This window comes from Mustelus asterias, chromosome 23, assembly GCF_964213995.1.
Source record: "Mustelus asterias chromosome 23, sMusAst1.hap1.1, whole genome shotgun sequence".
Classification (NCBI taxonomy): Eukaryota; Metazoa; Chordata; class Chondrichthyes; order Carcharhiniformes; family Triakidae; genus Mustelus; species Mustelus asterias.
The window spans coordinates 27,797,165-27,823,614 of record NC_135823.1 but is presented as its reverse complement, the minus strand read 5'-3'; the positions used below and the strand labels follow the sequence as shown (position 1 = coordinate 27,823,614).

The window sequence follows — 26,450 nt, the reverse complement described above, 5'->3', positions numbered from 1 at the left end:
GGGCACTACACTTTTAAAATGCACATGTTGGCCTCGGAGGGACTGAAGTGTAGATTTACTAGAATGAAACCTGGCCTGCAAGGGATAAGCGATGAGAAGCGATTACATAAACTGGCGTTTATACCCTGGAATTTAGAAGGTTAAGGGGTGATTTGATCAACGTTTGCAAGACAAGGCTGAGAACCAAAGTGAGGACACAAATTTAAGGTGCTTGGTGAAAGAACCCAAGACAATGTGAGCACCTTTTTTGTTTACACAGTTAGGATCTAGAATGCACTGCAATGGGTGTAGCAGAGGGAGGTTCAATTGTGACTTTCAAAAGAGAATCTGATAATTATCTGAAGAGAAAAAAAATAAAAAGGAAAAGGCAGTAGAGTGGGACTAGGTGAGTTGCCCTTGCAGAGAGCCAGAGTAGACATGTGCTGTAACCATCCTAAGATCCTATGATATTGACGGAACCATAGGATAGTTTGAGATAAATTATTTCTACTGGTTGAGGGTAGGTGGGGCATGGCCTAAACGTTACAGTCAAACCTCTTAGGAGTGAGTTTAAGAAACACTTCTTCACACAAAGGGTGGGAGGAGTTGGGAACCCTCTTCTGCAAATAGCAATTGATGTGGCATCAACTCTTACTTTTAAAACAGATTGATAGATTTTTGTTATCCAAACATGTTAAACAATGCAGGTTAAAAATGAATATGTAGAGTTCAGCCACAGATCAGCTGTGACCTCGCTAAAATGGTTCGAGGAGTAATGGCCTCCTCCTGTTATAAACTAACGGCCCTTAAATCCTTGTGTATCATTTACTTTTCTTCAATCCGACACTGGAGTCTGTGCCATCAGTCACCTGGGCCCTAAGTTCTGGAATTCCCTCCCAAACTGCTCGACTTCTCTCCCTCCTCCATTAAGATGCTGTTCAAAACTTACCACTTTTAACAAGTGTTTGGGAACCTGACCAAGTATCTCCTTCTTTGGCTCAAGTGCCAGTGTTTGCCCAATTGTGCTCTTGGGAGTGCCTTTGGGATTTTTTATGCAGTGGGCAGCAGCATACAAATGCGAGTTGCTATTGTTTGCGAAGTTTCAAACTTTGCCTTTAAGTGCCAAATGTCTTCCCAATTTTGAGTCTCTCCCTCAGAGCCTTTCTTTCCCCTGTACCAAATCTGCAATCAGGATGCAAAATGGGTCTTGGAATCAATTCTATTGAGGAAACTCCCTCTTCCTTTAACTCTTCAATAACTGAAAGGATTATTGGAGACGAAATGCATAATGCAATGTTGCAGCAAAGAGTTTTCTGTTTTTGAAAAGAACAGTGCTAAATATTAAGAACAAACATTGTCTTCACTTTCACAGTGCAAATGAAAGTTGCAGTGTAGAGTACACATTATTTATGGATAAAATATAAACATCGCTATGGTCACCACAATACCCCACCCTTCCTCAGTGCTTATTCAAAATATATTTAGGAATTGTGATAGCACAATTATGCACAGCTCGTGCAGGTTTTTTTTTTAAAGTGTTCTTTTCACTCCATTAGATCCAGCTGATCACATTAAAATAGGAAAGGGGCAAATTGCTAACTTAATCCAAGGCTATGTAATAGCCATGGGATAATTTATTAATCTAATTATTTTAGTAATAGAATTTCAAGCTGACTTTGTCAGGAGAATTTTAGGGGGATGGAACAGCTGTATGCAAAGCATAAAGTGTAGAATATGGCTTGACATGGTGAAGCAGTTGTCCAGAGAGAGCTTTCCAGTTCTTTTAATGGCTACAGTTCAATACCTAAATCTCCCAAGAGGTGGTTGAATTCTATTCCTGAAGGGGAATCCCACTGATACTGACCACTAGAATGTGCATCATGTCCACCCAACATTGTAGCCTTATTGATCTTTCCTTCATTCCCTCATGAAAGGTAACCCAGAACACTTGGGGCATCTCCCTCGAATGGCAAAACTGGGCTCAGGAATATGCCTTCCGTGAGATAATTCTGCACTTCTGTCATTGGATAGCAGATTGCTATCAACCAAACTCCATTGCTTTTAATATTTCCAAAGGAAGTGACTTGCTCGAGGTTAACAAAAAGCATTGAGAGCAAGAGGATTGCAAAAGACATGGAAAACTCTTGTCAAAAAACCCCTGTGTTCAAGACTTCTTCACTCTTGGCACAATTTGTGGGCAGACACGACACAGGGGAGCAAGCAAACTGGGCCAAGCATATTTGCTCTTCAGAAAAGTGACACAATCAAGTTCTTTCAAAAGCAGTTTGCACTTTGGAAACAAAAGCGGTGAAACACATTTCTGAATAAACAGATCTCCTAGCACTGAAATGGCTCAGAGAACAGTTAGCCTGGCTGTTCTACAGAGAGCAAGTAACGCCCTCAAAGAGGAAGTCTCAGTCACTTCCTCACTATTTTAGCTAGCAAGCTATCAAAAGCAGAATCAAAGGGTGAGTAAAAGCCTACCGTCATGTAAGTTTGGTAAAATACTTCGTTAAATTTAAAAACTGCAGCAAACCGGTTACAATCTATGCTGTTGTGTTCTATTTTAAGTTGGCACAATATTAAAAATGCAGCCCTAAAGGGTGTGGAATTGGTGCTTTCACAAAACTGAGTAGATCTGCTGAGTACACTGCAGAACATCAGGATGACTGAAAGTGTTGCACTTTGCTTTTGGAAACGGAATCAAGTTTTAACCAAAATGCTCTTTCTGAATGCGTAAACGAGGTTCAACAGTAGCCTCTGAAGTTAATTTTAGATTTGCTCAAATGGTCAGTCAGTCCTCCTGCTGTGCACCAATGTTGTGAATGCTAACTGCTTTGCGTTTCACATAGATACTCAATGGCTCAGAGGTAATTCCTGTGCATTAGCATTTATTGACCCGAAAGGACAGGAGGGTTGGTTAGCAATTCACAGCAGCATCACATGGAGTGATACTACTTCTGCTGCTGTGACCTGTAAATAGTCAAGTGCTTCTGGAACTTCGAGGGCCAGGCAGATTACATTTCCAAGTACTGCTTACTGTATGTGCAAACCAAATTTGGGAATTATGCTTGACTGTTTTTTATGGCAATGCTTCTGAAATCACTGGTGGAATTGATTTGTATTGCTTGCTTTTTTTTTTAAAGTGTAATTTTAAAGTTAGACCTTAGCAGTTAAAGTGATGCCCAATCCAGGTTATCTTCAGGCATAAGGCCTTTTATCAAAATGGCTGCTTGAAAAATACAGCAGAAGGAGGCCATTAAGCCCATCACGTCTGTTCCAGCTCTTTGAAAGGATAACCCTATTCATTCCTCATAGCCACACAAACATTTTTCCAGTTTTTTTAACCCAAATCCTTTCCAACATTCATTATTGAATCTGTTTCCATCAGCCTTACAGGTAGTGCTTTCTGGATACAGCAACTCACCAAGTCAAAACACAGTTCCTCTCCTCCCCCAAGCATTTTTGCTAATTATCTGCGACCTCTGGTTACTGACTCTCCAGCTAATGCCAGTTTCTCGCCATCTATTCTATCAAAACCCTTCATGATTTTCAGCACCTCGATTAAATCTCCCCTTAGCCTAACTTACTCCAAGGAGAACAATCCCATTTCCACATCACTAAGGTCATAAATCCCTGGCCTCCTTGAGTAAATCTCCACAGCCTCCACATCCCTTCACATGCCCAGAATTGGACACCATACTCTGGCCAAGGTCTTTATAAAGACTGAGCAAAACTTCCTTACTTTTGTACTCAATGTCTCTATCCATGTTGTACTGATAAATTTGTATTATAAATTGAATTGTATTTATGGATTTAGAAAAAAATCACATTAGGTTATTTGAGTTGTTTAAGTTACTTGAATCAATACAGTCTTAAGGTATCAAGTCACCGAGAATTCCATATGCAGTTTTAGCACAGTAGCAATCTTGTTCCTATTTTACATCAATCTTTTGAGTTCAATTGACAGTGTATAGCCCACACAGCACGGATATTAGAAATATTGATCTGACGTAATACATGCTGCTGTTGAGTCATTTTAACGGCTCCATGTTCGAGTTTCTAGCTTCTGTCATTTGGTTTATCTCGGAATACAACCAAACCATTTTACTGCTTTGAGGTTTGATGGAATCATCACGAGGACAACTATCCTGCTTCGGACCATAATGTGTTCTGTAAACGTAACACAGGCGAGCCCCACTTCATAACGTGGGTTCGCAATCTTACAACAGGAACTTGTTCATTGGGGCATGAAATTAGGAGGCGCTTATTCCATGTAAAAGGACAATGGAAATCTGTGTTCCAGGAGGTTGTAGAACTGGGGGGAGTTAACTGAAACCTTCATGAGTAAGATTTTGTGTTAGGTACCCAGGTAGATTCCTCAAGCTTCTCCCCCACCTAAAAGCAGACAGCAGCCAAAAAGCCAGAGCAAATGTTTTGTTTGGAGAATCCATATATCAAAGCCAATTGGTAAACCTGAACCTCAAATTAAAATCGGTGAATATTATGAGATAGTAAATTATCGTATCGCAGTCTAAGGCAATAGAACACTATTTTATCTCAAAATATCTGGTATTCAGGCTTAATAAGCACAAAAAAAAACAAGCACTTTCATTTTAAGTTTTGACAGGAAATGATTCATATGCACAGTGGAATACTCACAGGGCCTTCTTCAAAGAAAACCAAATACAAATACCACCTGTACATACCTGTAACAAAACAGAGAAATAATCAATGGAGACCACCAGCTTGGTGTTATAATCATACCTGTCTCATTGTTAATGCCCAAGTCCCAGCACAAAGTGCAATTGGAAAGTCAATCAAAAAAAACTTCAACACTTCAGCAACAATCAATTTTAGAAAATGTGTTATTTATCTTATGTCTTTTTCATCCCTGGAGACACAAGTGATTCAGTCAGAGGGGACATTAGAGGAAAAGTAGTTGTCTTGCCACTTTGGGTGCAGGAAGACTGAGAAATTGCAGCCTCTTTTCAATCCATTCATTTTAAATAGGTTCCTCTTTAGTTGTCTCGTTCTCTGTTTCTGCAATTCTTTGATAGATTGCTGATCTTTATGGTGTCATTCTTTGAAACCCTTAAAGAAAATGGTTGTTTCGAAGTTCCGCTACTGAAGTTCTGGAATTCCCTCCTTAAACTATGCCAAGATTGGTGGCATGGTGGACAGTGAAGAAAGTTATCTCCAATTGCAACAGGATCTTGATCAATTGGGCCAGTGGGCTGACGAATGGCAGATGGAGTTTAATTTAGACAAATGCGAGGTGCTGCATTTTGGTAGATTGAACCAGGGCAGGACTTACTCAGTTAATGGTAGGGCGTTGGGGAGAGTTACAGAACAAAGAGATCTAGGGGTACATGTTCATAGCTCCTTGAAAGTGGAGTCACTGTGGACAGAGTGGTGAAGAAGGCATTCGGCATGCTTGGTTTCATCGGTCAGAACATTGAATACAGGAGTTGGGACGTCTTGTTAAAGTTGTACAAGACATTGGTTAGGCCACACTTGGAATACTGTGTGCAATTCTGGTCACCCAGAATCCAGATGACACTGCAGGGCAGTACTGAGGGAGAACTGGTGCTACCTTTGAAGTTGAGGTCTTTCAGGTGGATGCAAAGGGCTGGCCTCCAACATCCTGGCCAATCTTTGTAAACTCCCCCAACTGCACAATTCTCCAAAATACCCATGATCCTCTCATTTGGACCTCTTGTATATTCTCAATTATAATCATTGCATCATTTGTGGTCGTTGTTGTGTATGTTGGGGCATAGCCCCTTTCAGGGATGGGTCATGTGACCTTGGGTGTGGGGCGAGCTGTTGTGAACCGCCCTGTGGGAGCAGTCAAAATTTGAAGTGTGGGGTGAGTAGACAGGATGTTGTGGGAGGCTAGGGAGGAAATTGCGGGTCTCCTAGCAGAGATCTTTGAATCATCAACAGCCACAAGTGAGGTGCCTGAAGATTGGAGGGTGGCAAATGTCATGCCTTTGTTTAAAATGGGCTGCAGGGAAAAGCCTGGGAACGACAGGCCGGTGAATCTCACATCTGTGGTGCGTAAGTTGTTAGAAGGTATTCTGAGAGACTGGATTGACAGGCATTTAGAGGGGCAATTAGAACATAGAACAGTACAGCACCGAACAGGCCCTTCGGCCCACGATGTTGTGCCGAGCTTTATCTGAAACCAAGATCAAGCTATCCCACTCCCTATCATCCTGGTGTGCTCCATGTGCCTATCCAATAACCGCTTAAATGTTCCTAAAGTGTCTGACTCCACTATCACTGCAGGCAGTCCATTCCACACCCCAACCACTCTCTGCGTAAAGAACCTACCTCTGATATCCTTCCTGTATCTCCCACCACGAACCCTATAGTTATGCCCCCTTGTAATAGCTCCATCCACCCGAGGAAATAGTCTTTGAACGTTCACTCTATCTATCCCCTTCATCATTTTATAAACCTCTATCAAGTCTCCCCTCAGACTCCTCTAGCTCCCTCAACCTTTCCTCATAAGACCTACCCTCCAAACCAGGCAGCATCCTGGTAAATCTCCTCTGCACTCTTTCCAGCGCTTCCACATCCTTCTTATAGTGAGGTGACCAGAACTGCACACAATATTCCAAATGTAGTCTCACCAAGGTCCTGTACAGTTGCAGCATAACCCCACGGCTCTTAAACTCCAACCCCCTGTTAATAAAAGCTAACACACTATAGGCCTTCTTCACAGCTCTATCCACTTGAGTGGCAACCTTTAGAGATCTGTGGATATGGACCCCAAGATCTCTCTGTTCCTCCACAGTCTTCAGAACCCTACCTTTGACCCTGTAATCCACATTTAAATTAGTCCTACCAAAATGAATCACTTCACATTTATCAGGGTTAAACTCCATTTGCTATTTTTCAGCCCAGCTTTGCATCCTATCTATGTCTCTTTGCAGCCTACAACAGCCCTCCACCTCATCCACTACTCCACCAATCTTGGTGTCATCAGCAAATTTACTGATCCACCCTTCAGCCCCCTCCTCTAAGTCATTAATAAAAATCACAAAGAGCAGAGGACCAAGCACTGATCCCTGCGGCACTCCGCTAGCAACCTGCCTCCAATCTGAAAATTTCCCATCCACCACCACCCTCTGTCTTCGATCAGACAGCCAGTTACCTATCCAATCGGCCAACTTTCCCTCTATCCCACACCTCCTCACTTTCATCAGGGATGATGAAATTATCAATTAGGGATAGTCAGCATGCCTTTGTGAGTGGAAAATCATGTCTCACAAATTTGACTGAGTTTTTTGAAGGGGTAACCAAGAAGGTCAATGAGGGCAGTGCAGTTGATGTTGTCTACGTGGACTTTCGCAAGGCCTTTGACAAGGGACAGCATGGTAGGTTGTTGCATAAAGTTAAATCTCACGGGATCCAAGATGAAGTAGGCAAATGGATACAAAACTGGCTGGATGACAGAAGACAGAGGGTGGCTGTAGAGGATTGTTTTTCAAACTGGAGGCCTGTGGCCAGTGGTGTGCCTCAGGGATCGGTGCTGGATCCACTGTTATTTGTCATTTATATTAATGATTTGGATGAGAATTTAGGAGGCATGGTTAGTAAGTTTGCAGATGACACCAAGATTGGTGGCATAGTGGACAGTGAAGAAGGTTATCGAGGATTGCAACGGGATCTTGATCAAATGGGCCAGTGGGCCAATGAATGACAGATGAAGTTTAATTTAGATAAATGCAAGGTGATGTATTTTGGTAAATTGAACCAGGGCAGGACTTACTTAGTTAATGGTAGGACACTGGGGAGAGTTACAGAACAAAGAGATCTCGGGGTACAGGTTCATAACTCCTTGAAAGTGGAGTCACAGGTGGACAGAGTGGTGAAGAAGGCATTCAGCATGCTTGGTTTCATTGGTCAGAACATTGAATACAGGAGTTGGGACGTCTTGTTGAAGTTGTACAAGACATTGGTAAGGCCACACTTGGAATACTGTGTACAGTTCTAGAAAGGATATTATTAATCTAGAAAGAGTGCAGAAAAGATTTACTAGGATGCTACCGGGACTTGATGGTTTGAGTTATAAGGAGAGGCTGGATAGACTGGGACTTTTTTGTCTGGAGCGTAGAAGGCTGAGGGGTGATCTTATAAAGGTCTATAAAATAATGAGGGGCATAGATCAGCTAGATAGTCAATATCTTTTCCCAAAGGTAGGGGAGTCTAAAACTAGAGGGCATAGGTTTAAGGTGAGAGGGGAGAGATACAAAAGAGTCCAGAGGGGCAATTTTTTCACACAGACGGTGGTGAGTGTCTGGAACAAGCTGCCAGAGGTAGTAGTAGAGGTGGGTATAATTTTGTCTTTTAAAAAGCATGTAGACAGTTACATGGGTAAGATGGGTATAGTGGGATATGGGCCAAATGTGGGCAATTGGGACTAGCTTAGTAGTTAAAAGAAGGGGATGGCATGGACAAGTTGGGCCAAAGGGCCTGGTTCCATGCTGTAAACCTCTATGGCTCTATGAGATAATAAAGAGCTATGTTCCCTCACACCTGACTGCGGAGTACTTGAGGGGAAGCCTCAGTACAATGGATTTAGCAGTCAGACCTTCAACTGCCCAGGCCTCAAGCTTTGGAATTCCCTCTCTGCCCCTCCATCTTGTTCTCCTCCCTTAAGACACTCCTTAAACCCTACATTTTTGACCATTCTTTTGGTCATCTGCCCTTGTGTGGCTCAGTGTGATACATTGCTTCGTAACGCTCCTGTGACGTGCCTTTTGATGCTTTGTTACAGTAAGAAGTCTCACAACACCAGGTTACTTCTTACTGTGCCCACCCCAGTCCAACGCTGGCATCTCCACATCAAGGCTTCATTACGTTAACAGTGCTGTACAAATACAAGTTGTTGTTTCTAGCCTGGAGGGTGTCAATTGTGAATCTACGACCGACATGCACAGCCTAGACAGGCAAGACAAAAGATATGTTTGTTGCATTGGGACACGTGCAATTCATTGTTGGCCACACAAAATTCCTCTGTTTCCGCCTTTTGAACCACATGCTCGTTCATCCGGCGTCTGGGGTTGCAGACCCTCTGAGATTTCCCCTGGAATCTTCAGGAATCGAAAGTTAACCTTTTGTACACTCCTGGAGAAATATCACTGCGCAATATCAAAAAAATGTCTCTTTTTCCATTTACTTTGAACACTCTAATTTCTTAGCTATAAAAACATTGGGGATTGGGAATAAAGGCTGCTTAACTGGCCAAGCAATTGGAGGCTGGAAATCACATGATGAATCTTCCAGGGATCCATCCAATTCAGAGTTGGTAATCCCAGTGTACTCTGAAAACACCATCCGCATCTACTGGTGTAAAAGAGGAGCTGGTGCAACATGATAGCCGGACCTCCTCTTTCCTGATAAAATCACAGAATACCACAGATGCCGGAAATCTGAACTAAAGAACAGCGGTGCTGAAAATTACACAGCAGGGGAGGCAGCATCTATAGAAAGAGAAACAGAGTTCATGCTTCATGTCACTAACCACTCGTAGATGTGCCTACACCATCTACAAAATGTGGACTGCAGCGGCTCAAGAAGGCAGCTCACCACCACCTTCTCAAGGACAATTAAGATGGGCAATAAATAGCCAGCAATGCCCACATCATGGAATCCTTACAGTGCAGAAGGAAGCCATTCGGCCTATCAAGTCTGCACCGACCACAATCCCACCCAAGCTCTATTCCCGCAGCCCCACATATTTACCCTGCTAATCCCCCTGACACTAGGATCAATTTAGCATGGCCAATCCACCTAACCCGTACATCTTTGGACTATGGGAGGAAACCGGAGTATCCGGAGGAAACCCACGCAGACATGGGGAGAACATGCAAACTCCACACAGACAGTGACCCGAGGCAGGAATTGAACGCGGGTCCCTGGCGCTGTGAGGCAGCAATGCTAACGACTGTGCCACCCAATGAATGAATTTTTTAAAAAGACATTCACAAAACCAAATTCGATCTGTCAACACTGCTTATCCCCCCATAGATGTTGCCTGATCTGCTGAATATTCCAGCATTTTCTATTGTCATTTTTGTGAAAGATCTTAACTGGGTCCGACAGGGGTGGGCCAAATCTTGGAGCATGCGAGGGAAGAGGTTAAAAATATCTTGGGTGAAGGGAAAAAAAATTAAGAATAAATTGCAGGGAGTATTGAACAACCGACTTATTGTAGTCGAGTATAAAGTAGAGGGGGGAAGGAAAGAATCAGGTCGAATAGAAGAGCAAAATGTCTTGAGTAGCATGGGTGGGTCAGGTTTGCAGTGTTCACACAAAAATATGCAAAATGTTATAAATAATGTTTGGCAATGGGAGGCTCTAATTAGATTGGAAAGATGTGTCATAGTCTATAGACGAGCTTGCCTTCAGCCAGGGAAATGCAGAGCATTAAAAATTCATGGTTTTAACGTTCCTGGGCAAAAGGAAAAAATAATTAAGGGCAAGATTCCAGTCATTGAAAATATCAATTTTGTAAATTTTTCTTGGTGGCAAGTGGAGCTCATTTGGTTTACATTGTGACATCATAGGGGGTTTGTGAAGAAAATGAGAAGTTATTCATTTTGGCAGGAAGAACAGAAAGGCAGAGCATTACTGAAAGGAAGAGCGGCTCCAGCATTCCAAGGTGCAGAGGGATCTAGGTGTGCCTGTGCATTCTTTTAAAAATGCATTCAAGGGATGTTGTCTGAGCTGGATAGGCCAGCATTCGTTCCCCATGGCTGGTGGTGAGCTGATTTTTCATACCACTGCAGTTCATTTGTTGTCCTTGTCCTTCTAGATGGTAGTGGTCATGGGTTTGGAGAATGCTGTCTATTGAGCTTTGGTGAGTTCCTGCAGTGCATCTTGTCGATGGTGAAAACGGCTCCTACTGTGCATCAGTGGTAGAGTCAGTGGATTGAATGTTTGTGGATGTGGTGCCAATCAAACAGGCTGCTTTGTCCAGGATGGTGTCAAGTTTCTCATGTGTCATTGGAGCTGCACTCACCCAGGCAAATGGGGAGTATGCCACCAAACTATTGACTTGCACCTTGTAGATTGTGGACAGTCTTTGCAGAGTCAGGAGATAAGTTTCTCGCCACAGGATTCCTAGCCACAGTATTTATATGGCTAGTCGAGTTCAGTTTCTGGTCAATGGTAACCCCCCCAGGATGTTGATTGTGGAGGGTTCAATAAAGGTAATGCCATTGAATGCGAGGAGGTGATGGTTAGATTTTCTCTTGCCGGAGATGGTCATTGCCTGACACTTATGTGGCACAAATGTTATTTGCCACTTGTCAGCCCAAGCCTGGATATTGCACTGGTCTTGTTGCATTTAGTCATGAACCGCTTCAATATCTGAGGAGTATCTGGAAGAGCAAAGTGTGCAGAGGACGCTGAAAGTCTGCAAAGGGATATAGATAGTCTAAGTGAGTGGGCGAGAGTCTGGCAGATGGAGTACAATGTTGGTAAATGTGAGGTCATCCATTTTGGTAGCAATAACAGCAAAGTGGACTATTATTTAAATGGTAAAAAATTGCAGCATGCTGCTGTACAGAGGGACCTGGGTGTCCTTGTGCAGGAATCTCAAGGAGTTGGTTTGCAGGTGCAGCAGGTAATTAAGAAGGCAAATGGAATTTTGTCCTTCATTGCTAGAGGGATGGAGTTTAAAAACAGCGAGACTATGTTGCAGCTGTATAAGGTGCTGGTGAGGCCACACCTGGAGTACTGTGTACAGTTTTGGTCTCCTTACTTGAGAAAGTATGTACTGGCACTGGAGGGGGTGCAGAGGAGATTCACTAGGTTGATTCCGGAGTTGAGAGGGTTGGCTTATGAGGAGAGACTGAGTAGACTGGGGCTATACTCATTGGAATTCAGAAGAATGAGGGGAGATCTTATAGAAACATATAAGATTATGAAGGGAATAGATAAGATAGAAGCAGGGAAGTTGTTTCCACTGGTGAGTGAAACTAGAACTAGGGGGCATAGCCTCAAAATAAGGAGAAGCAGATTTAGGACTGAGTTGAGGAGGAACTTCTTCACACAAAGGGTTGTGAATCTGTGGAATTCCCTGCCCAGTGAAGCAGTTGAGGCTACCTCATTGAATGTTTTTAAGGCAAGGATAGATAAATTTTTGAACAGTAAAGGAATTAAGGGTTATGGTGAGCGGGCAGGTAAGCGGAGCTGAGTCCGCAAAAAGATCAGCCATGATCTTATTGAATGGCGGAGCAGGCTCGAGGGGCCAGATGGCCTACTCCTGCTCCTAGTTCTTATGTTCTTATGAGTCACGAATGATGCTGAACATTGTGCAATCATCAGCGAACATCCCAACTTCTGACCTTTTGATGGAAGGAAGGTCATTGATGAAACAGCTGAAGATAGTCGGGCCTAGGACACCTCCCTGAGGAACTCCTGCAGTGATGTCCTGGAGCTGAAACGACTGTCCTCCAACAATCAACCATCTTCCTTTGTGCCAGGTATGAGTCAAACCAGTGGAGAGATTTTCCCAATTCCCACTGACTACAGTTTTGCTTGGGCTCCATGATGCCACTCTCGGACAAATGTGACCTTGATGTCAAGGGCAGTCACTCTCACCTCACCTTTGGAGTTCAGCTCTTTTGTCCATGTTTGAACCAAAGCTGGAATGAGGTCAGGAGCTGAGTGGCCTTGGCGGAACCCAAACTGAACGTCTGTGAGCAGGTTATTTCTAAGGAAGTGCCACTTAATAGTGCTGTTGATGACCCCTTCCATCACTTTATTGATGATCGAGGGTAGATTGATGGGACAATAATTGGCCAGGTTGGATTTGTCCCAGGACATATCTGGGCAATTTTCAACATTGCTGGGTTGATGCCAATGTGGTAGCTGTAATGGAATAGCTTGGTTAGGGGCATGACAAGTTCTGGAGCACAAGTCTTCAGTATTTTTGAGTCACAAAAAGTTAGTATGCAGATTCAGCAAGTAATTAAGCAGAGTAATCCAATGCTATCCTTCATTATGAGAAAAACGGAACAGTCATACAGGACATTAGTGAGACTACATCTTGAATACTGTGTGCTGTTTGGTCTCCTTACTTAAGGAAAGATGTAAACGCATTGTAGGCAATGAGTGAGGGGTGACTTGTTTAAAGTATACAAGATCCTGAATGGTTTTAACAAGGTGGATGTTGAAAGGATGTTCCTTGTGGCGAGTCCAGAACTGTTTTAAAATCAGAGGTTGTTCTTTTAGGACAAACATGAGGAGAATTTTTCTCACAGAGGGTTGTGTGACTTTGGAACTCTCTGCCTCAGAAGGCAGTAGAGGCGGGGTCACTGAATATTTTTAAAGCGGAGGTAGATAGATTCTTATTGGGCAAGGGAATCAAAGGTATTCGGGGTAGATGGGAGTGTGGAATTTGAAACACAAATGGATCAGCCATGATCATAAAGAATGGTAGAGCAGACTCGAGGGGCCAAATAGAAATACATTACAGGATATAACATAGGAGCAGAAATGGGCCATTCGGCTCATCAAGTCTGCTCCACCATTCAATGAGAACATGACAGATCTGATATGATAATCCTCAACTCCACTTTCCCGCCTTATCTCCATAACCCTGGATTCCCTTACTGATTAAAAATCTGTCTATCCCATGTTAGGATACCAGATCAGAAACCCCAAGGTATATTATGAAGCCAGACTAGCCCCCAACAATTTTCTATTTCTATTCTATATAGTATGAGGATAAGAGTTTCACTCCAGGCCCAATTCCACGAACAAACTAGGACCTTTTCTTCAAAACAAACTTTATTTAAAAACACAGTTTAATTATAACAAATGAATTAGCTTAACCTTTAACAATTGAACATACTTAAACATGACAAGATACAAGCCTTAATTGCTAATCTTTCATTATGAGTTCCAATCGAGAAATATTTCTCTGAGAGACTTAAACCTCTCTTTAAAATTAGTTATCAAATCACACCCATACTTGCTATGACTTAGGTTTCCAGGCTTAGAGCTTTCAGAAAGCTTTTGGAGAAAGAGGGAGAAGAGAAACACACAGATACTGCTTTATTCAAGCAGCAACTGCTTGTATTTTAAAATGAAAATGAAACTTTTTCTTTCTTGCAAGTTTAGCTCCTCTCATTAACCACATGACTCTGTCTCTGTCAATCAATCTAATCTAAAATCCCAGGAGAACTTAAATAAACAAAAGGTCCATTAACTCTACAAAGTAACCTGTTCCTAGTGAAAATCAATCATTAGCCTGCATTCTTAACATCTGCTGCATCGACCAGACAAATCAACTCTTGTAACAAAACATTGCCTCTTAAAGCAAACCCACCTTAAACACAAAGTATAGCAAAATAGCACAATATCATCACACTCAGCCTTAAACATACTTAACGACACAGCCGCTATAGCTCTCTGCGGTAAAGAATTTTACCAATTCACTACCCTCAGAAAAAATTCTTCCTCGTCTAGGTCTTAAATGGGTGACGCCTTACTCTTGAGATTATGAATAGTGGCAAAGAGCGGTTTGCTGTCGTAACAGAATTCTAATAATGAGGGACTTCTAACCGTGCTAAGAGAGACTGACTTATGACAAAGGCTAAGATTGAGAGGGGTTTCCAAATGAATGTAGGTTGTTCAGTATGTTATTAAAAAAAGCAGCAAAATTCCAACTTGCCCATTTTGCAAATGAATGCGTGAGAAATTGCAGTGAGCTTCCCCCCATATTGAGAAATAAGTGAATGGAATTTCAAGACAATAAATTTCAGCTTGCTCCATGCAGATTTGTAAACACTAAATTGAGATTTGTAAACACCATTTGAATTACAGTAACTCTCTTAAAAACAGCCGAGTGTGACCATTGTTGGGACTTCAGGGATTAGGCAACACGTCCAGTTAATGGGGGGGATGGGGGCGGCGGTGGCAGTAGCACGCTGAGGCAAAGATTCCATTTGAGAGGAAATTCTCTGAAACAGGACGACTCAGTTCTAAATGAGATCCATCTGCATTGTGCTTTATGAATTAACGCTAAAGCATATAGTTTACATTTTTAAAAATACTTTTCCAATTCAATCAAATCAAATCCAATTCAGAGTCTCAACAAATTGAGACATTCCCGATCCAAGTTGACAAGACAGGGTCTGCAACCCCTGTCTTGGGCCTGATCTACATGAGCCAAGCTGATTGGAGTAGGCGCAGGTCTTCCTCCTCCAAGGCTTGATCTCATTTGCATCTTAGCCAAAAGGCTGAGATGCCGCTTTTAAAAATTGCTTCATGTGAATATGAAGCTTAAATGTAACCTAATGACCTCAACCAAGTACAGCATCCGCATACTACACTTGATCTTAGCCAAAAGGCCGAGAATACTACATTAAGCTAGAGAGTGATCACAGTTCAAAGTTCGTAACCATCCTCTGACACAAACTCATCACACCAACCACAACCCAGAACACAAAGTAATAAGATACTAGATATGTGGGAGTACAGCTCATCTGCTACAGGGAGGTTAGGATGGGTCAAAGCTTAGACCGAAAATACTGGTTCTTTCAAATTCTTCTTTCTTACCATATCTTGTGACAGATGGTTTCCTTCTATTTTTAATTTTAGAAAATCTCAAATTAGAAGTTGGGTCTGGCAATTTTTGGTTATCTCCCAGAAACCCGATTACTTGCTTGTTTTTTTCTCTCCTTACCGTGTGTTACTTGAGTTGGAGAGCCAGGAGGGAAAAATATTAGTCCGAGTTTTCAAATTTACAGGGAAAGAAAGACAAGGGCTGGGCGAGCAACACATTTCCTCTCTCCCTTCATAAACAAACCAAAAATAAACAGTCACAATTAGCCAACTTAATCCCAAGTTTCCTCCCTCTGATAAAAGTCCTGGGGAGAAGGATCAGTTTTCCCCAAATACTTCACCTGTGAAACCACAAGTTTATAACTAAAAGGTGCGTTTGTGGATTTATTGTAAATTGGAATATTAGAATCATAGAATCCCTACAGTGCAGAAGGAGGCCATTTGGCCCATTCAGACTGCACCATCAACAATCCCACCCAGGCCCTACCCCGGTCACCCCACATAAACCTGTGCTAACTTAGCATGGCCAATCAACCTAACCCGCACATCTTTGGACTGTGGGAGGAAACCGGAGCATCTGGAGGAAACACACGCAGACATGGAGGGAACGTGCAAACTCCACACAGACAGTGACCCAAGGCTGAAATCAAGCCTGGGTCCCTGGGTTCCAGTCTCTGACTATCGTCATTGCAAGTGGTCAGCCATAACAGGGTCGGCACGATGGCACAGTGGTTAGCACTGCTGCCTCACAGCGTCAGGAAACAGGATTCAATTCCTGGCTTGGGTCACTGTGCGTGTGGAGTTTGCACGTTCTCCCTGTGTCTGCGTGGATTTCCTCTGGGTGCTCTGCTTTCCTTCCACAGTCCAAAGATATGCGGGCTTAAGTGGACTGGCCATGTTAAAATTGCCCTTTAAGTGTCAGGCAGACTGGCGGGGTGGATACATAGGGTTGTGGGGATGGGGCTTGGGTGAGATTGTGGTCAGTGCAGACTCAATGGGCCAAATGGCCTCTTTCGGCACTGTAGGGATTCTATGATTCAAATTGTAAGAGAGCAAAGCCACACATCCGCCACGATTTCTACAATGATTTGCTTTATGCTAGTGTTTGAATGAAACTCTGTGCCAAATAGCCTTTGCAATGTCCATTTGGCTCAGTGGGTACCACTCCCAGCTGAGTTCTAAGGTGTTTGATGAATCCCCATTCCAGGATTCAAGCATGGACTGAATGGACGTGTTTTAGATTAGGTGTAAAATGGGGGCCTAGTTGTTGCGATGAATGCGATGAATCCCATAGCCAAGTTCCTAAAAACACTGGGAGCATTCCAGCATCCTGTTCTTCTCAGTAAACATGACCAGACAGCCCTTGCAGCTGAATCATCTCACTATCCTTTACAAATCTCCTGTGGTCTAAATGGCTGCTGCATTGCCTGCACAGCTGAAGCCACTGCACCTCAAAGTAATGTGTTGAAGATAAAGCCCTCAGGTTTTCTGAGTGCTCTTTCTTCACTCCTATCTTATCCAAACAGCATCTTAGATGTACAGAATTTTGTTGAAGACACCATAGTGGGGAATTATGGACATGCTTCAGTGTTACAAATAAAAACCTGCATTTTTATAGCACCTTTAATGTAGTAAAGCAGCCCATGGCACTTCACAAGAGTGTTTCTGAACAAACTTTGACAAAACTAGTGATACCAGCTGAATAGTGCACACAGCTTCTTTTGATTGATGTGGATTTGTCACTTATCACAGCAGTTGTGTTCTCTGAACAAGCTGGAAATTACTGGTATTTGACTGATATTACAGAGTACAGCAGTTAGTCTCAGGGTTACAGACATGTACAAGGTGGGTGGGCGGATGTGGTCAGTGCTGGCTGTCACTATCTGGCGAAAGGACATTACCTCAATGTATTCAATGTCCAAGAGAAATAGGTCCATCATTTCAATCACTCTTTAATGTTCAGAGGTGCCTGCTCAGACATTGCCACATCATTGTAACCCCAGACTGGTTTCATTAAAGTTGACAGGGTGAGATGGTTGAGGCACCTGGATCATGTTGGGCATAAATGCCAGCATGGGCTAGATGCACCAAATGGCCTGTTTCTGTGCCGTACATCGTCCATAATTCTCTACGTGATAATACTTACTGGCATTACAGTACACCATCTTGTTAAATGCACGAGCTCTGCTGATATTTTTTGTCCAGCCACATTGATACTCCTGCGGCAGAGTTTTTTCTGCCTCTGACGGTTTGCGCCGGAGTGTGGTAACGGGTGGACTTTCACAGTAACTTCACTGCTATGTTAATGTAAGCCTACTTGTGACACTGATAAATGAAATTTTAAAAAATGGCTTTCACACCAGTGGGATTTTCCATTGACATTGTTCCCGACCCTTGTCAATGACATAATGGGGGTTTCCACCATGATAGGTCGGGAACTATATTACCATACATTTAAATATCATTGGCTGGCTTCCCCATTCTATTATTCTCCTCATGTAAAAGGTCTGTACCAATGGGAACCTGGATCATGTTGAGCATAAATGCCAGCATAGATGCACCAAATGGCCTGTTTCTGTGCCACACATTGTCCATAATTCTCTATGTGATAATACTTACTGGCATTACAGTACACCATCTTGTTAAATGCACGAGCTCTGCTGATATTTGTTTGTCCAGCGACATTGATACTCCTATGGCAGAGTTTTTTCTGCCTCTGCCGGTTTGGGGCCAGGTCAATGGAGATGGTCAAATTTGATTTGATTTATTGTTGTCACGTGTATTAGTATACAGTGAAAAGTATTGTTTCTTGTGCGCTATACAGACAAAGCATACCGTTGATACAGAAGGAAATGAGAGAGAGTGCAGAATGTAGTGTTACAGTCATAGCTAGGGTGTAGAGAAAGATTAACTTAATGCGAGGTAGGTCCATTCAAAAGCAGCAGGGAAGTAGCTGTTCTTGAGTCGGTTGGTACGTAACCTCAGACATTTGTATCTTTTTCCCGAGGGAAGAGAGAATGTCTGGGGTGTGTGGGGTCCTTAATTTTGCTGGCTGCTTTGCCAAGGCAGCGGGAAGTGTAGACAGAGTCAATGGATGGGATGGCTGGTTTGCGTGGTGGATTGGGCTACAATCACAACTTTTTGTACTTTCTTGTGGTCTTGGGCAGAGCAGGAGCCATACCAAGCTGTGATACAATCAGAAAGAATGCTTTCTATGTGCATCTGTAAAAGCTGGTGAGAGTCGTAGCTGACATGCTAAATTTCTTTAGTCTTCTGCGAAAGTAAAGGCATTGGTGGGCTTTCTTAACTATAGTATTGGCATGGGGGGGGGGGGGGGGGGTGGATCAGGACAGGTGAATTAGTCGGTGGTCAGTCCAGCGCTTGGCTCCAGTCATCTGACTTCTTTGCGGTCTCTTGCTCGGACGATGACAGTGCTTGGAGCGGGGCTGTTGTCATGAGATCTTGTACTTGCTCCTCTGGCGGAACAGGGTGTTCCTTATGACAGGATCATGTTCTAGGCAATTCATCAGGAGAAGCATTCCATTGGAGTTTATTTTCCCAGTGCCCTCCCTGCCTTACACACCCTCCCAAAGATTTGCGTCCCTCCCAGCTCTTACATTGAAGTCGCTGAGATGAATAAGCTCATCTCTTTGGGATGTGGGACAGCGATTGGTCGAGGCTGGAGTAAAATGTCTCTTTTGTCTCATCCATTGCGTCTAGGGCGGGGCATGGGCACTGATAGCAGTGATGTGCTGCTTCTGGGCCAGGGTGAGCCGTGGGCGAGTGGGGGGGGGGGGTCATCATGACCAATTTGTTTTTCAGGGCGAAGCTGTACAGATGATGTTCTTCTCTGGTTTGCCTTTCCAGAAGAAGATGTATCTGCCACCCTGTTCTTTATGCTGGCCTTCTCCTGCCAGTCGTGTCTTGCCCAGGGCAGTGATGTCTGTGTTATAGCGTCGGAGTTCCCAGAATATGATGGCAGTGTGACCTTCATGGCTGTCACTGTTGGGTCCTGGCATTACAGATCCCCAAATTCATTTGGGTGGGTGTTGGGTGGAAGATGCTTGTGTGTGGATTCTTTTAACCTGGGATGGCCATTGCACACCAACCACCACACAGTCCCAGAGGAGCGAGGTTTGGTCCAATGGCAGGGAGATCCGTGATGACTGGAGACCGTGCTCTGCTGTAGGACGGGAACTAGCAAATGCTCATCATGATGTGCATCTGGCTCCTCTTTGAGTAGATCTCGGGCAACTGAACAGTTAATGCAGTTTGGATCATATCTTGTAGTACTCAACGGACCACACCTGCGACTGGGTTTTATAGGGCATCGTGGTCCCACAGCTAAAAGCCAGGGGGTCCCCCCCACCATCTGGATGGCTGCCCTACAGCAATTTGATGCTGGGAGCAGCATTAATTGCTTTAAGGTGATACCTCCAGCCCTTTCTTTGGATAAAGCCCCATCTTACAGAACTGCCTGCCACTCAGAGGTGGTGGCCATTGTTGGATTGCAATCCAACCACAACGGGGAATCCAGATAAGACCAGAGTCGGAGGTCTCAACGAGATGGCAGGGGAAAAGCTGGGGTGGGCAATGATGAAGTGATGCCTCCAATTGGGTCAGTGGGGCTAAAAAGGAGGGCCCCACCTCTGCCTGACACCAGACCAGGCTGCTAAAAAGTGGCTGGGCTTCCTGCATGGTGTGGGTCTCTCCCCTGTCATGGGTTGAATACTGGAGGAGGTAGAATGAGGCCCTTATGGTCACTTAAAGATCTCAATAGGTCTCCAATACCTGTCCCTCCATCCCCTGTAAAATTTCAGACATGATGTGCAGATGCCGGCGTTGGACTGGGGTAAACACAGTAAGAAGTCTCACAACACCAGGTTAAAGTCCAACAGGTTTATTTGGTAGCAAACGCCACTAGCTTTCGGAGCTGAACTCCCACTCACCTGACGAAGGAGCAGCGCTCCGAAAGCTAGTGGCGTTTGCTACCAAATAAACCTGTTGGACTTTAACCTGGTGCTGTTAAATTTCAGACAGGCAGGGATATGGCAGAAAGCTCATCTACCGGGTTGTGTGTGCACCCGCTACCTTCCAACCTGTTGGCGGGGAGGGAAAAGTCCATCCCCTCGTGTCCAGTTCTGGTCACTGAGAAACAGAGGCATTCAATTGCTGAACCCAGAGGCAAGACAAGCCAATAAGCTGATCCTGCAGTGTTGGGATCATTCTCGTCGTGAAGGAAATCTGGAATGGAGGCAACTGAGTTGTTGATCTTTTGGAGATAGGTAAAGAGAGAAAATTATATGAAAAAGATCGATCCAGAATAGAAGCCATAGTTGAAGGACAAGGGTACATACAGAGCTGGAATCTGTTAAAAAGTAAATTTACAAACGACACTGGACAGTGTTTCTTCACACAGAGTGTGAGTAGCACTTGGAATAGACTGCCAGGTACAGTAATGAAGTTGACAACCCAGAACCATTTAAGAAACAACTGGATCCACCGCAATGAGAGTATAAAATTATTCTAGATGGCCATATGTAGATGAACTGAATAGTTGCCTTCACTGTTGAAGATATTGTGATCACTATTTTAACAGGATGTGTACTGAAACATTTCATGTTAGTTACAATACAATGGCAGATTTGGTCCAACAAAACAGTGAACACCATCATTAAAGCTAGTGGTTAGTGGCAAATATTTCTAAATACATCAGCACTGCATTTCATCGTGAAGCTAATATCTGCCGGCTCACTCTCACTTCCTGCCTCTGCTTCCTTCATCTCTTGTACTGTCCCCAGATGTAATTCTCTACAATTAGCATGTGCACACCTTCAACGAAGCCCCTTCCCACTGACCCCTAAATGTCAAAAGATTAAGGGGGAAAAATTTGTTGGCATAGCCACCATTGCCATGAAGACTTGCATTGTTTCCCCAGACATAGGCAGTATCACTGATACGTTATTGATATTATTGAAGAAGGCCACATGAACCACACAGTTAGAGGTTTAACCCAATAGATATAGGAGCAGAATTAGGCCATTCAACCCATCGAGTCTGCTCCGCCATTCGATCATGGTCGATAGGTTTCTCAATCCCATTTTCCCACCTTTTCCTCGTAACCTTTGATCCCCTTACCAATCAAGAACCTCTCTATCTCTGCCTTCAATACACTCAATGACCTGGGCCTCACAGCCTTCTGTGGCAATGAATTCCACAGATTCACCACCCTCTGGCTGAAGAAATTCCTCCTCGTCTCAGTTTTAAAGGGTCGTCTCTTTACTCTGAGGCTGTGCCCTCGGATCCCGGACTCTCCTACTAATGGAAACATCTTCTCCACGTCCACTCTATCCAGGCCTTTCAGTATTCTGTAAGCTTCAATGAGATTCTTCCCCCTCGTCCTTCTAAACTCATTGATACAGACCCAGGTTTACAACACAGCCTGCCACAGGGAATTGATATAGTGTACATTCATACAACTCCCATCACGGTGAATCATGAAATGCTACAGGTAAAAAGATTTACTCTTTACCCTCGTCTCTGCTTGGCAATTATATTCATTGTGCTCTTTGCTTATTGACCCTGCTGCTAGTGGAAACACTTTTCTCCTTATTTACTCTTCATTTCGCCATTGTAGCTTTGTAACCACTATAACCTCTCGTCATTCAGTCCCTCGGTCTGCTGAAGCAGCATTGCAGATCTTCAAAGATTGAACCCTCCAAACTGATACAGGGCAATTTCTGCAATGATCAGATTATAAAACCTGGTCTCTTTATACACATTCCAAAAACAAAAGGGATGTTTTCCTAAATCAGTCAGGAGTCGCAAGGAGTTATGGCCTCGAGTTCAAGGAGAATGGAACTGGATGCTTAACACATGAACTGAATATGCATTGGACTGGAGGAAGCTGACAACCTATTTCCCAAACCCACCACCAAGCAGACAACTGATCACTTGAGACAAGTGCCTTTGCTTTTCTGATTAATGTGTGCGCGGGTGGCTTGTAGGAGGCAGACAGGATTAGATCTGTTCAAATTAAAACCCACAGTGCTGCCAGCAGAGCTAAACTTGTGGTTTCCAATGTGCAGTGATGTTTATTTCCTTGTGTGACAATGTGCATAAGTGGCTAAAGCCTTGAAGATCGTTTGTACCACAATGCTGAGCAACATGGTGGCACAGTGGTTAGCACTGCTGCCTCAGAGCGTCACGGACCTAGGTTCAATTCCAGCCTCGGGTGACTGTCTGTGTGGAGTTTGCACATTCGCCCCATGTCTGTGTGGGTTTCTTCCGGGTGCCCCGCTTTCCTCCAAAGATGTGCAGGCTAGGTGGACTGGCCATGGTAAATTGTCCCTTAGTGTCCAAGATGTGTAGATTAGCAAGGTAAACACGTGGAGTTACAGGATAGGACGGTGGGTAGGAGGGTCTGCCAAGGGTTGGTGCAGACTCGATGGGCCAAATGGCCTCCTTCTGCACTGTAGGGACTCTATAATTCTATGAATGCTGCTTGAAACAAATTTAGCCAAGGCCTAAGAGAATGTAATTGGGTGACAGAATATGAGGAATACTTGGAATCCTTCCTTATTGTCCCATACTTCTACCAATGGTCAGAACATTGAATACAGGAGTTGGACGTCTTGTTGAAGTTGTACAAGACATTGGTAAGGCCACACTTGGAATACTGTGTACAGTTCTGGTCACCCTATTAAAGAAAGGATATTATTAAACTAGAAAGAGTGCAGAAAAGATTTACTAGAATGCTACCGGGACTTGATGGTTTGAGTTATAAGGAGGCTGGATAGACTGGGACTTTTTTCTCTGGAGTGTAGAAGGCTGATCTTATAGAGGTCTATAAAATAATGATGGGCATAGATCAGCTAGAAAATCAATATCTTTTCCCAAAGGTAGGAGAGTCTAAAACTAGAGGGCATAGGTTTAAGGTGAGAAGGGAGAGATACAAAAGTGTCCAGAAGGGCAATTTTTTCACACAGAGGGTTCGAGTGTCTGGAACAACTGCTAGAGGTAGTAGTGGAGGCGGGTATAATTTTGTCTTTTAAAAAGCGTTTCGACAGTTACATGGGTAAGATGGGAATAGAGGGATATGGGCCAAATGCAGGCAATTGGGACTAGCTTAAGGGTTTTAAAAAAAAAGGGTGGCATGGACAAGTTGCGCCGAAGGGCCTGTTTCCATACTGTAAACCTCTGTGACTCTATGACTCAATGCTATACACCAGTTTGTTACACACACACACGCACCTACCATACGCATGTACCACACACACAGTCTAATTCCATCCACTCCTCAAGGCCACTCTGATGTTTTACATTCATTGGAACAACAAAGACACAACTCATAATTTTTTTCAAACCACAATCAAAGGTGCACAACTTTCCTAGCCTGGGCCATGTCCTGCATTCCATGGCATTCTATCACTCAATCTTGAACACCGACCACCCCTCCCCAACATTTCCCTGTTGCGTATTTCAATAAAATCACAAAATATTGGAATTATTCAGCAAGTCAGTCAACATCTGTGGAGAAAAAAACCAGAAGAAAGTTAGCGATCAACCAGGTTTTAAGCAAGTACAGAAACTAGGATAGAGGGAGTGGGATGGAGAAGGTCAGTGAAAGCAGGACCCACTGTGACAAAAGGGGGTAACGGTGAAAGACAAAAGAAGATGGTAACGGAACAAGTAAAGAAACAATAAGGATGGGTCTAGAGAGGGTGTAAATGACAAAAGTAGAAAAAATGGGGGGGGGGGGGGTTAAGTCAGGCTTTAAGGTGCCTAATCAAAAGATTAGGTACTGTTGCTTGACTTTATGTTGAAGTTCACTGGGACACTGCAGTGGGTCAAGGACAGAGGGGTCAGTGTGAGTGCAAGGTGGAGGATTAAAATATCAGGAAACCAGAAGATCAGGGTAATGCTTGTGGACTGAACGGAGGTGTTCACCACGGCATTCATCCAACCCACATTTGGTCTCACTATTGTAGAGGTGACCACATTGTGAGCAGAAAATGCACTATACTAGATTGAAAGAAATGCAGTAATCTTTTGATTTTATAGCCTTCCAGTTTCACCAAGTTAACAATATCAGGTCATAGACTATAATACCCGATTGTGAGAGGGGGTTCAGAATAACCTGTGACTAAAAGATTAACAAATCAGAGTAGATTAATTTAGAACAAAGACACAAAGTGCCTGGAATATATCTTACAAAGATACTGTTTGCATAGTTACACATATAACCAGTGTTAGAGAATTTAGGTATGTATTTCTGAATATTCTGTAATAAAAACATATACCTTGACCAATGGCACAATGCTCCTAGGCATGATGAGACTTAGTCAAGTAAAAAGAACCACATCCTTTGAAACAATACAGCTACTGAGTGCAGCTCTTATCAGTGTGGACTCCAGACAATCCGAGCAATCCAAGACAAGTTCATGAATAGGGCATACAGTTTCCCGATAAGGAGTTGCTAGGAGACTATGAGAAAGGCTTTCAAATAAACCCTCATAATCCCATGCTGTCAGAGAGTAAATATTATTGGCCATGGCAAACAATCCATGCTAATAATAATTGGCTCACAACCGCTGGGATGAGCAGAGTGGGCAGGCAAGTGACTTTTGAAAATTGTTTAATTGTAATACTTTTTACTTTTAGAGTGATTTTGGATCGCCACCAAAATTACCCTCCTCACTGCGTTGAACCAGGCCTGGGAAATAAAGGAACGTCTTTAACCAGAATACTCACTGCATGAGCCTTTGTGTTAGCTGTGAAAGACGGCTTAATGCTTAGTCTCTGAAGAAACGTTCCAATACCGATATTCCCAGTTTTTTGTTAGTGAGAATTCTGCTTCCCTTTTCCTTTAGGAGCATATTTTGTTTCTTTACTTGTTCCATTACCATTCCATCTCTACTGCTTTCCACCCCATCATGCACCTTCCATTTTGTTCTTCCCTCCTTTTCCACCATCACAATACTTGCTTAAGCCAGCTACATCAGTAACTTTTCCCAGTACTGATGAAAGGTCATCGACCAGAAATGATAACTCTCGTTTCTTTCTCCACGGGTGCTGCCAGACCTGCTGATTAATTCCAGCATTCTCGGTTTTATCCTCTGGATTTCCATCATCCGCTGTGTCATGTTTCTGTGAGTGAAGGCGCTCATTTCCACATTGCCAGCCTTTGAAACGATAGCCCTGATCAGAAGACTGGTTAACTCATGCTGAGCTTCATTTCACTTCAAACTTTGTTTTGTAATTTAACCTGCAATTTGAAAACCAGTTTCTTGCCAAAACGTCCAATTACAGTAATGTAATTTCTGGCAACGTATCGCAGCATTCCAAAAATGTCAGTGTGTGTGAGCTCAGTGTAACAAACCTGATGTACTGTTTTTGGCACTTCTGCTAAATACAATGCTGCATTTTTCAGTTGAGTACTCCAGGGTGATGCCCCACGGTGATTTCTGTACAGCCTCAAAGACCCTCACAGTGAAAGTTGGCTGCAGCCAAGAGGGAAAGAAATTACCATTTTCCTTAAATTCAATGTAAAAACGAAAACTGTCTCATCATCACTGCTCTCAAGTGGTATGTTTACTGGGTTAGGCCTCAGTTGGAGTTGTGCATGCAACTCTATGAACAGTATGCTTTGTCTGTATAACGCGCAAGAAACAATACTTTTCACTGTTTGTTAATACATGTTACAATAATAAATCAAATCAAAATCAAAATCCTGGGCACCACATTTTGGGAAGGATGGTCAGGCCTTTGGAGGGCAGAGGAGTTTTACCAAAATGGTCCCTGGAGCCGAAGAATTTCAGTTTTGTGGAGAGTCTACAGGAGCTGGAATCGTTCGCCTTAGAGCAGAGATTGAGAGA

At 43.4% G+C, this 26,450-nt stretch overlaps 2 protein-coding genes across 2 annotated transcripts in view; one reads left to right on the top strand and one right to left on the bottom strand.

The window, feature by feature from the left end:
- chlsn (cholesin) overlaps positions 1 to 26,450 on the bottom strand; it is a 352,112-nt gene that overhangs the window by 196,026 nt on the left and 129,636 nt on the right. The gene's annotated exons all lie outside the window — the stretch shown is intronic.
- LOC144510602 (uncharacterized) overlaps positions 2,419 to 26,450 on the top strand; it is a 31,994-nt gene continuing 7,962 nt past the window's right edge. Inside the window, exon 1 of the mRNA XM_078240178.1 lies at positions 2,419 to 2,447. The gene's annotated coding sequence lies outside the window, so the exon portion shown is untranslated. The remainder of the gene's footprint in view (positions 2,448 to 26,450) is intronic.